The 11873-nt window shown below is 45.8% G+C and overlaps 1 pseudogene; it reads left to right on the top strand.

The window, feature by feature from the left end:
• The first annotated feature begins 244 nt into the window (after nt 1-244).
• Nucleotides 245-11262, top strand: LOC129456565 (uncharacterized; annotated as a pseudogene).
• Nucleotides 11263-11873: the final 611 nt, after the last annotated feature.

Genomic DNA, 11873 nt, shown 5'->3' with positions numbered 1-11873 from the left:
GTTTACTACTTGATTTTTGCCATTTTCCTGGTTTCGGACACGGTTTTAAGGAGTCCCTCGCCGGGACGTTGTCTCAGGCTCGGGCCTAATAATTATAATAATTTAAAAAGAACAAAGCAAAAAAACAAACAAAAAAAAACGAAACAACATTGAATGAGAGAGTGTGTTCAGACTTTCAACTTGTCATGTACCTGAGCCCAATAATCCATTACTAGGGGGTGCAGGGGAGGGAGTTGGTTGAACCATGTCTCATTTGCTCACTGTTATCGTGTGCACGTCCAGCAGAGGCCAGTACAGCAGGGGCACTGCAGAGATCCACATTACAGGTAATTACCAAGGCCACAGATATGATTTATGTGAATGAGGCTAGAGTCAGATGTACAGTGTCCATGAATGACCACATCTTAGATTAGAAGTTCAATTTATTTTATTTTTGTAACGCCCAAAATCACAACAACAGTTGTCTCGAAGGGCGTTCATGTTTTGGTTGATGGAGGAAACCGGAGTACCCGGAGGAAACCCATCCAGACACGGGGAGAAACATGCAAAACTCCACACAGAAAGGCCTGGGCGACCCGGGGATCGAAACAAACCTTCCTGCTGTGAGTACCATTCCCTCATTATTAATCACCATTAGTCAAGTAGAACTACCCCTAGATCTTACCCCCAATTTACACCCAAGCAGTAACAGTGTAAGTGCAGCATATGTATCAGGATTTCTTTTAATATATATTGATTGGACAATCTACACAAGCAATGTTATACATGGATCCAATTGGTGTAATGTCCCTTTCTAAGCAAGTTATCTAAAAATACTACAACCATAAAAACAATTCATGACCTTGGGGAAAGATTTGTGATGGACTTTGAAAAGTTTACAGTCATGGTTGATACATGTTACACTTTACGACGTCAAACATCAATTTTACAAGGACACTTTAAACTGGGGGTGTTATGCAAAATCAACTTTTGGAGCTTCCTACCCTGTTATAAAGCAGTTCAATAATCATAAATATGGTAAAGAGATTATATGTCATTCATACATGTTTGAGTAATCTAGTGATCTCTCCCGGGCACTATTTGGATTTCCATAAATATACAAAGTATGATACAAAATGATACATTCCAACTTGACAAATCTGACGTAATATGCAGTACATTCATTAGAATGATGTGATAGCGCTCTGAAGGATGAGTGACTTAGCATGGGGAGAAAAGGGACGGGAGAATTCAAGTATCAAAAACAAAACTGAAACAAATTAAACATTTTAATAAGCTGTTTTTGGTAAATGTAACATTAAAACAACAACAATAATAGACAACAAAAGACAATATAACAATAAAAGACAAAACATTGAGATCTAGGTGTTATGGGTTAACAATTAATATCAGTGTCATGATGCCTGTTTTTCCTGCCCTCCTGTAGTCTCTCCCCCTCCCCTACCTGTCTGTCTGGAGCTGGGTGGAGTCTCTGACTCCTCCCGCATGCACCCTTCATTGTGGGGCGGGGCCAAGTAAAAGCCGACCCGGAGAAGATACAGGCCGTCACGGATTGGCCCGTCCCAACCAGTCGCAAACAGCTCCAAAGATTCATCAGATTCATCCGAATTTCTATAGACGGTTTATACGGGACTTTAGTAGGGTTATCTTGCCCCTTACTAAACTTACCTCTCCCTCATTACAGTTTTCCTGGTCCCCTGAGGCGCAATCGGCATTAGATAGACTCAAGAAGTCGTTCACCACTCCCATCCTGCACCAGCCTGACCCCCGGCGTCAAATTAATCATAGAGGTTGACGCCTCCGACTCGGGAGTGGGAGCCGTGCTGTTTCGGAGATTCGACCCCCACAATCGCCTCTGCCCCTGCGCCTTCTTCTCCCGTCGGCTGTCCGCGGCCGAGGCCAATTATGACGTGGGGGACCGGGAGCTCCTAGCAGTAAAACTCGCCTTGGAGGAGTGGCGTCACTGGCTAGAGGGGGCGGAGCAGCCGTTCGTGGTTTGGACCAACCACAATAATACTGAATATATCCAGTCCGCCAAGCGACTGAACTCCCGTCAGGCTCGTTGGTCACTATTCTTCAGCCGTTTCAACTTCCTCCTTACCTACCGTCCCGGATCTCGGAACGTCAAGCCGGACGCCCTTTCCCGCCAGTTCACCCTGGAGAACAGCCCGGGCCCTGCGGAGACGATCATCTCCCCCTCATGTGTGGTCGCCGCGGTCCACTGGGAGATCGAGGACACCATCCTCCAGGTCAACGATTCCCGACCCAGGTAACGGTCCTCCTGGTAAACTGTTTGTCCCAGATTCTGTCCGATCCCAGGTGCTCCAGTGGGTCCACGCCTCCCAATTCGCCTGCCATCCCGGTGCCAGTCGCTCCCTCTCCCTGCTCAAAAGACATTTTTGGTGGCCCACGATGGATACAGATGGGCCTTTGTCTCCGCCTGCCAAGTATGTGCTCGGGCCAAGGCCTCTCACTCACCCCCTTGTGGTTTTTTGCATCCTCTCCCAGTACCTCGTGGGCCTTGGTCCCATATCGCCGTGGATTTTGTGACGGGCCTTCCCCCTTCCCAGGGGAACACAGTAATCCTCACTGTGGTGGACCGCTTCTCCAAGGCCGCCCACTTTGTCGCCCTGCCCAAGCTCCCCACTGCCAAGGAGACCGCTGAACAACTTACCAACCACGTCTTCTGCCTGCACGGCATCCCAGAGGACATTGTCTCCGACAGGGGGACTCAATTCACTTCCCAGGTATGGCGGTCCTTCTGCGACTGTTTAGGAGCCACGGTCAGTCTCACGTCCGGTTTTCACCCGCAATCTAATGGGCAGACGGAGCAGGCCCACCAGGATCTCGAGTCCGCCCTACGATGTACAGCCTCCACCAACCACGCAACCTGGAGTACTCACCTGCCGTGGATAGAGTACGCCTATAACTCCCTGGTGAGTTCGGCCACCGGGATGTCTCCTTTTCAGGCGTCCCTGGGATACCAACCTCCACTCTTCCCCACGGAGGAGAAGGACCTCGCCGTTCCGTCCATCCAGCATCATCTCCAGCACTGCCGCCGGGTCTGGAGCAAGACCAGGGCGGCCCTCCTTCAAGCCGGGGCACGCACCAAGGCAGCGGCAGACCGCCACCGTGTTCCGGCACCTGCTTACCAGCCTGGCCAAATGATTTGGCTCTCTGCCAAGACTGTTCCATTAAAGACAGACTCCCGTAAGTTGTCCCCCCCAGCTTCCTGGGGCCATTCAAGATTACAAGAGTCATAAATCCGTCCGCGGTGCGCCTCCAGTTGCCCCCGTCTCTCCGGATCCATCCGACCTTCCACGTCTCCCAGGTGAAACCAGTCCGAACCAGCGACCTGTCTGGAGCTGGGCGGAGTCTCTGATTCCTCCCACACGCACCTGGAGCGCATCAGCGCAATCACCGTCACCTGCTGCTGAGTATAAGAGACAGAGGCAGACTACACTCGGAGCCAGACCGTCCGCGTGTAAACGTGAATGCTCCAGCTTAGTTTTTGTATCTCTGTTGCCTGTCTGCATGTTCTTACTTGGATTTTTACCACCTTCCAGATTCCTGTCCTCGCTCGTGCCTACTCCTGCCTCCGCGCTCCAGCTCTGATACAGTCGTCCCTATGTCTTACCACCTGCTCTGTCTTGGTCTCCGGCGTGCCGCCTGCTCCCTGCTCTGGTTCCGCTCTCTGGACTACACCGGTTCCGCCAGCCCTGGTCTCATCCCCGTACCTGTCTCCGCTCCAGTCCTGGCTTTCCCGTGTCCGTCCTGCACTTCGCCCGCCTGACCTGCCCTCTGCTCCCTGGGTTCTTGTGTGTGTTTCGAGTGAACTGTTAAAGACTGAAATTTCACAATCTTGTAAATAAACACTGTCAACTTGCCCTGAGTCTGCACTCTTTGGTCCTACCCGCATCGTTACGACAATCAGAGATGTAGTGTCCCCTCTATAAGAAAATAATGGTGTACAAAAACCAAAACTTTGCAGGTAAGTACTTAATAATTACAAACACTGCTATTGCCCTGCAGGTTTTATCTTCTCCATGTGAAAAGTGCTGTCTCTTCAAATGTGATCTTCAGATATGTATGTTAGCATTTAAAAAAAAGACAGCAAAGCTCATCTGACCAATTTACAGATTGTCTCAAAATGAGTGTGCTTCAGCCATGCTGCAGTACATATGATCTGGATCAAAATGTCCTCTTTAATTATAGATACAGCCGTACACTTGTGTCCACAGATACACCGGACAGTATGACTAAGTAAAATAATGATGCATGAATTAATTAAGCTACATTTTCTGGTTGTAGATAAGATAAAGATAAAATGTTATTACATTTGATTTTTATCTTATCCACAATCAGGAAATATGCTATCAGTGGTTCAGACCAATCACAGAGCAGCATTGTGGTTTGGGAGTGAGTCAAATGTTAAGTGCCCCAAATGAACTGAAACAAACATTGTGATGCAGACCACCATACTTAAATAGAAATAGAGTAATAAAACAAGACAATTTGTTTTTTGAAAAATGTACAGAAAGTAAGCACATTAAGCATTTGTTGACAGGGAAGATGTCCACCAGATTCAAATACGTTCCACGTTTTCTCAGCCACATTCAGTGAGAGCCGTTCCAAATCAATAAACGCGTGGAATGCAATATTGAGTGCTACACATATCCATCTGGCAAAGGCCAGTTTATACTTTGGGATCCAGATTACACACATCTCCATACTTTCTTAAGATGTGACTCAAGATGTGGTCATTGGTTGTCTCTTTCCAAATTTACATGCCTCTAGATTTGTCACTGAAATAAACACACCTGAGTGGATAGCTCTGTATGAGGGCATGTGGTGATCAGACTGAGATCTCAGAGAGTAAATAATCTGCATTTGCCCCACCCTTTATTGCTGCTGGGGCATCCTGCTAAGGACTACCTTTGCTGGGTTTTTTCCCTTTCTTTTTCTTTTGAGTTAGCCTTAAAAGCCTTCCCTGTCTGATGGACTCACCAGGCTCCTGTGCTCTCTGAATGAGACCCCATACCACCTGCTAACATAATGAGGTAATTGTTTTATAAATCAACTTGTCATAACGGGTGGGGTTGGGAGGACCAAAGACGTGCAGACTTGGGGCAGATTTACAGTGTTTATTTACAAAATGGTGAAATTCAGTCTTTAATAGTTCATTTAACACACACGGGGAGCAGGGAGCGGGAGGCAGACCAGGCGGGAGTAGTGCAGAGCAGGGACAGGAAACCAGGACCAGAACGAGGACAGTATCAGGATGAGACCAGCAGCAAGCCAAGCAGGGATGTCCAGAGCTTGCACGGAGACAGCCAGGGCCGGAGCACGACGGGACCAGGGACAGGGCCAGGGAAGACCCAGCAGGAGTAATGCAGAGAGCGGGAGACAGGGCAGGAGATGGGAAGCAAGCCAGAGACAAAGACGGGACAGGAGGCAAGGCAGAGGGGTGGACTGTACCGGAGCTGGAGCGCAGAGGCAGGAGCAGGAATGAGCGAGAGCAGGAATCTGGAAGGTGGCAAAAATCCAATGAGTAACAGGCAGACAGGTAATTGCAAAAACTAAGCTGGAGCATCACGTTGACATGCGGATGATCTGGCACCGTGTCTTCTCCCCGCTCCTCTTATCCACGGCAGGTGGTGATGAGTACCCTGATGGGACACAGGTACGCGCGGGAGGAGCTGAGAGTTCCGCCCAGCTCCAGGTTCAGGCAGGTGACAGAGAGGGGAGAGCACACAGGGAGGCACAACAGGAACAGAAATACACGCATCATGACACAACTACACAAGCTCTGCAGTGATGTTTGGTAGATTCACAAGGCTGACAAGCTTTCAGGCAACCGCCTGTTTCCATGAGTGTGGTGGGATTTGGTTATAGCTTTCTTTATTCTCAAATAATTTCTGATGTCCCAAATATAAAGTGTGCAATGTTAAATAACAGAAAATCCAAACTTTCCTTTTGTATTTTGTCATTATGTTAATAATGACAAGCATCAAATATACAAGTGAAAGTAAAACTAGCCAAATTTGATTTAGCCAAGGTAAATCCCATCCTACTCCTCACAAATAGCACTATCAGAACATTTACATTAGATGTGTTTAAAGCAGAGCTAACTTTTACCTCATTAAACATCTTAAGTGCCTGTGATGGTTGAATATATATTTTCAGGGTGTTTGAAGTGTCTGTCATCTCCCTCTTCTGTTTCTGGGCAGAAAACCACATCTCTATCTTCTGGGAAATCCTGGCTCTCCAAAGATTTTCCTGTGGGGTTGAGATCTAGAGACTGGCAAGGCCACTCCAGGACCTTGAAATGCTTCTTACGTAGCTACTCCTTCGTTGCCTGGGCGGTGTGTTTGGGACCATTGTCATGCTGAAAGACCCAACCATGTTTCACCTTCAATGCCCTTGCTGATCTCACGATACATGGCACCTTCCTTCACACGGATCAGTCATCCTGGTCCCTTTTCCAAAAAGCAGCCCCAAAGGATGATGTTTCCACCCCCATGCTTCACAGTAGGTATGGTGTTCTTTGAATGCAACTCAGCATTCTTTCTCCTCCAAAGAAGACAAGTTGAGTTTTTACCAAAAAGTTCTATTTTGGTTTCATCTGACCATGAGACATTCTCCCAGTCCTCCTCTGGATCACCCAAATGCTCTCTAACAAACTTCAGATGAGCCTGGACAAGTACTGGCTTAAGCAGGACACATTTGGCATAGGTGGTAGCCTTTGTTACTTTGGTCCCAGTTCTCTGCAGGTCATTCACTAGGTCTCCCCATGTGGTTCTGGGATTTTTGCTCACCGTTTTTGTGATCATTTTGACCTCACAGGGTAAGATCTTGCATGGAGCCCCAGATCGATATCACTGGTCTTGTATGTCTTCCATTTTCTAATAATTGCCTAAAGTCTGCCTTGTTTTTTGTGCTGTTTTCCCCCTCCCTTCTGTGCCAGAGCGCCTAGAGCTGGACGGAGATACAGGCTCCTCCCATGCACACCTGCAACTAATCCATAATCAAGCTGCACCTGGAGAGGACAAAGGGGCCGAGGACCTGACACTCAGTGCCAGATCGTCCGCCTATCCTCAGCGACACTGCTCTGCTTGGCTCAGTCTCGTTTTTGCATTTATGCCTTTTTTCACTCAGTTGGATATCTTTGTTCTCTGCCAGATCCCGTGCCCTGAATCTGCACCGCACCTCCGTCACCCACCCAGCTCTCTACGACCGGTAGATCACCTCACCTCGACCTGCACGGACCCCCTAGTCTCTGACCCTGCTGCCCACAACCCTCTCGAAGACTGCTGCACACGACCCAGCTGTCAACTGTCTCCTCTGTCAGTCTTCATTTGTTTAACTTTATCTGGAAATAAACACTGTTAAACTTTTCACCCACGTTCTGGATCTTTGGTCTCCCTGTCAGTCATTGCGACAGAACAATTTGGCCAACATGGACCAATCAGACTTGGGCCAAACTGGGCGTTTTCACATCACAAAGTCATCATTGGGCACTGCCCTCTTCTCCAGGACCACCGTGGTGCCGCACACTCTGGAATGGAGAGGCACCAATCCAGAGCCATATTCAGGTCAGGCCAGCCTCTGTTGGGGCTTTCTTTTTCTATTCTCCTGCATGTCCTGAATGTGAGGGTGTGCACTTTTGTCATACCTGGGTTTGATCCAATATGGCCGACTATCTGTACATTCTAGGGTGGGGCCATAATATAATTTTTGTCATGTCCTGACATATTCTATTTTTTGATGTGAGTTTTGATTATTTACATTGACCTTTTTCTGAGTCGGGCTCCCATTGGCCCCATGAAAATCAAAGTTTAAGGGGGCGCTACCGAGTCGTCTTTTGTTGTTTTTTCTCGGGGTCTTTTGTGTCAATTAGAGCTCGTCGAGTTCAAATTTTTGACACCACTCACTGGCATGTCGGGCGTGTTTACTACTTGATTTTTGCCATTTTCCATGCTCTCCACGCAGTTTTAATGAGTCGTTGTCCCAGACTCAGGCCTAATAATAATAAACAAACTGAAAAAATCCGGTCCGGTCCCTTCACAGCTGGTGGAGTTGCTGAATTTTACTGGGGGTGCTGATGGTTGGTGGAAGTGATGGGCTGCAGAGTGAGGACTGACAGAACAAACATTTCAGGACACCATGAAACCTAGAAGTCTGAACGTCTCATGTCCGTACCTGATTCAAATAGTTGCAAATAGCACTGTAAGCTATGGAAGTACAGGGTTTAAAAATTCATAATAATTGTACTTTCTTTGGCAGTTCAGATTTTTCAAGTTGTTTTAAGGAATTTGTTTGATTGCAGTATTGTTGCTAAATTAATATTGTAAAAGGGCAATAACTAACTAATCTAGGACCAGTACAGGCCCAAAAATAGTCTACATCAGAAATAAACTGGGCTCAAACCAGGCAAATGAGTCTGCCAGTGCAATAATAAGAGTAATAAGAGCAATAAATATGTTATCAGTTAATAAAGTACTAAGTACCTTTTTCCATCGCCTGCTTAGAGATGTTTTTTTGTAGAATGTACCAAAATACAAGCCAGCTCAAGCTGCAATATATCATTCAAGAAATGCTGTATGGATCAGTTTAGTGTGATATTTTGTAACATTCCAGGCAAAGCAAAAGCATCTCCATGGAGACAACAGCAGCCACAACAACATACTAACTGAATGGAAGGTGCTGTATGCAATTTTTTTCCCATGTAGTTGAGCAAGTGTGTCTTGCCCCAGTACACATACTTTGTATAAGCATCTCTTGAGCAGAAATGAACCAGTATATCAGTTGGCCATTAGTTGGCTAATATTTGCACTTTTAATGTCTTGGCTATCGGTCTTAAATTTCCATTACAGGCCGATATTATGTTTTGGTTGACCTCCTGCCTAAAGAGTATACACAAAGCTTTATTTTAACACTTGCAAACAGATAATGGCACAAAACATGACTGCACTACTTTCTTAAAAGTTTGTAATAAAAAAGGGCTGTGGAGTTTGCAGTAAATTTAACCCTCATGTTGTCCTTGGGTCATAATGACCCTCTACTGTGTTTAAAAAAAAAAAAAAAATCACCTTAATGATTATTTTTGATCTTGAATTTTTTTTTTTTACTTTTCCTAGATTGACCCAAACTTTAGAAGTGAATTGTTGCCTTTATTCACATTATCATGCATGCTGTACAAAAAAAAGGTACACATGTCGTCGTCGGGTCAAATTGACACAACAGTGAAATCCAATTAAAATCACGGTCACAGAGTTATTTACACACCACAGAATGAGAGTGAGAATGTTTTAGTTCTGTCTTAGATCAATAAGTAGCAGATGTAAACCAGACAAGACAGGGGTGTTCTCGTGGACAGTGCCTTTGATCTGTGGATTTACAGAAGTCATAAAGTTGCTGCAGATGACATTACCCCGAATTCTCTCTGTGCTGAAGCCATGAGTGCTCTCTGATTCAGAGAAGGAAGTGAAGGATGTATCAGAAGAAGAAGATGGGGAGGAATACAACCCAGAGCATGATGAATCATCTTCAGAAGAAGAAGGAAACGCTGAAGCTGAAAGAGAGACTTTCCTTTCAAAAAACAGCAAAATAACATGATTCTCTGAAGAATATGACCAGCATGGCAGGGAGGCAGAACAAAATGTCATAAAGAGGACCCCAGGACCCCACAAGATATGTCTTTTCTCATGCCCATGACATTGTCTCTACAGTCTACCTGTTCATCACACCAGCAATAGAAAAAATAATCCTGGAGATGACAAATCTGGAGGGTTTTTGCAAATATGGAGACAGCTGGAAAAAGATGGATGAGACTGACCTGCGGGCCTACTTAGGGCTGCTCATCTTAGCAGGTGTTTACAGGTCCCGAGGTGAGGCTCCAGCTAGTCTATGGGATGCAGAGAGTGGAAGGCCAATTTTCCGAGCCACAATGCCACTCAAACTCTTTCACACCTATTCAAGACTGCTACGTTTTGATAACCGTGAGTCAAGACCAGCGAGACGTGTGACAGACAAACTTGCAGCCATAAGAGAAGTCTGGGATAAGTGGGTGGAGCAACTGCTCTGCCTCTGCAACCCAGGGCCTGATGTAACAGTGGATTAGCAACTGGTTCCATTTAGAGGTAATTTATTTTCATATTTCTAAGTGATAAAGTGATTTTCACTATTGAATTCTATGACTTTTTTTCTGTGACTCTGATACAAATCACTGATGCTAGTCTCTTCTATCCAAAGGTCATCCTTTCCGGCAGTATATGCCCTGCAAGCCAGCAAAATATGGGATCAAGTCATGGGCGGCTTGCGATGCCAAATGAAGCTACGCTTGGAAGATGCAAGTCTACACCGCGAAGCTGACCAGTGGAGACTCACAGAAGAACCAGGGGATGCGAGTTGTGCTTGATGCGACAGAGGGACTGAGTGGTCACAATGTGACGTGACAATTTCTTCACCTCTTATGAACTGGGAAAGCAGCTCCTGAAGAGGAAGATCACCATGGTTGGCACAGTTCGAAAGAACAAGCCTGAGCTCCCACCTGCACTGCTTGCAACAAAGGAGAGAGAGGTCTTCTCATCAAAGTTTGCCTTCACGCCCACCACCACTCTAGTTTCCTACATCCTAAAGAAAAATAAGAATGTAGTACTTCTGAGCACACTGCACATAGACCCTAGCATTAGCGATCGTGAGGACAGGAAGCCATCCATCATCCTAGACTACAACTGCAACAAAGGAGGTGTGGACAACCTAGATAAGGTGATTGAAACATACAGCTGCAGAAGGAGGACTGCCCGCTGGCCAATGGTCATCTTCCACAACATCATTGATGTTTCCTCCTACAATGCCTTTGTGATTTGGAGAAATATCAACCCAACCTGGATGCCTCGTAAGCAGAACAAGAGGAGGGTGTTCCTGGAGCAGCTAGGAAAGGCACTTGTAACTCCGCTCATTGAAAGAAGGAAGCATGTCCCCCGCACAGAAGCCTCTGCAGCAGTTGTCAAAGCTACACAGAGTGAAGGAACTCCTGATCAACCTGAGGATCCATCTGCCACAACCGCTACCCCAGCTGGGGCAAGCAAGAGGAAGGGATGTCAGTTCTGCCTGCCAAAGAAGGACTATAAAACTCATACTGTGTGCTGTAGGTGTAAGAAACATATCTGCAAGAGCTGTGCATTTACATACTGCCCTACATGTGCCAATTAGTTGAATGAGTTATATTGGATTTTTGTTTGTATATTTTCTTACATTGTTCACTTGCAAAAAAAATAAAAATAAAAAAAAATCAGAAGAATCTGTCTCATTGGGATGAATAAAAATGCATTAAAAATTATTTTTTGCAAAATTTTTTCTAAAGCTATAGAAATACAGGTGAAAAGGGAAAACTCAAGTTTCACATTTTGTGGTGAATGTTTTTTCAAACAAAATAAAATAAAACAAGGGGTGTATACAGAACAGGAGGGTTAAATTATATAATTTGCGGAATATAATCCAAATTAGGCCAACATATCAGCCCAAAAATATAGGCAAATCTCATCAGCCATCAGTTTATCTAGATTCTTAAGACAGAGGCAGCGACCACTGAGTCATTGAGGGCAGTGTTGATGTGCACTAGTACTGGGTATCCAAAGTGCTCCATCACCCTCCAGCACCTGTCTCACTCTGCCCCAATGACTGCCCTACAGGCTAGCTCTGTTTCTGGGTAAAGGGACATCATGTGGGCTAAGAGAGGGATTGAGATATGCATTTGTGGCAAATGGTCGCCTGCCGAGGGTATGATTTTGGGGGAGGGGTTTAAGGCCCAAGGGTCACAATCAAATTTACAGTGTAAAAGACACATTGTGAATTAAAAGATAAGACGT

This window comes from Periophthalmus magnuspinnatus, chromosome 10, assembly GCF_009829125.3.
Source record: "Periophthalmus magnuspinnatus isolate fPerMag1 chromosome 10, fPerMag1.2.pri, whole genome shotgun sequence".
NCBI classification, from domain to species: Eukaryota; Metazoa; Chordata; class Actinopteri; order Gobiiformes; family Gobiidae; genus Periophthalmus; species Periophthalmus magnuspinnatus.
Note: the sequence above shows the minus strand (reverse complement) of the source record. Positions and strands in the feature narration are given on the sequence as shown.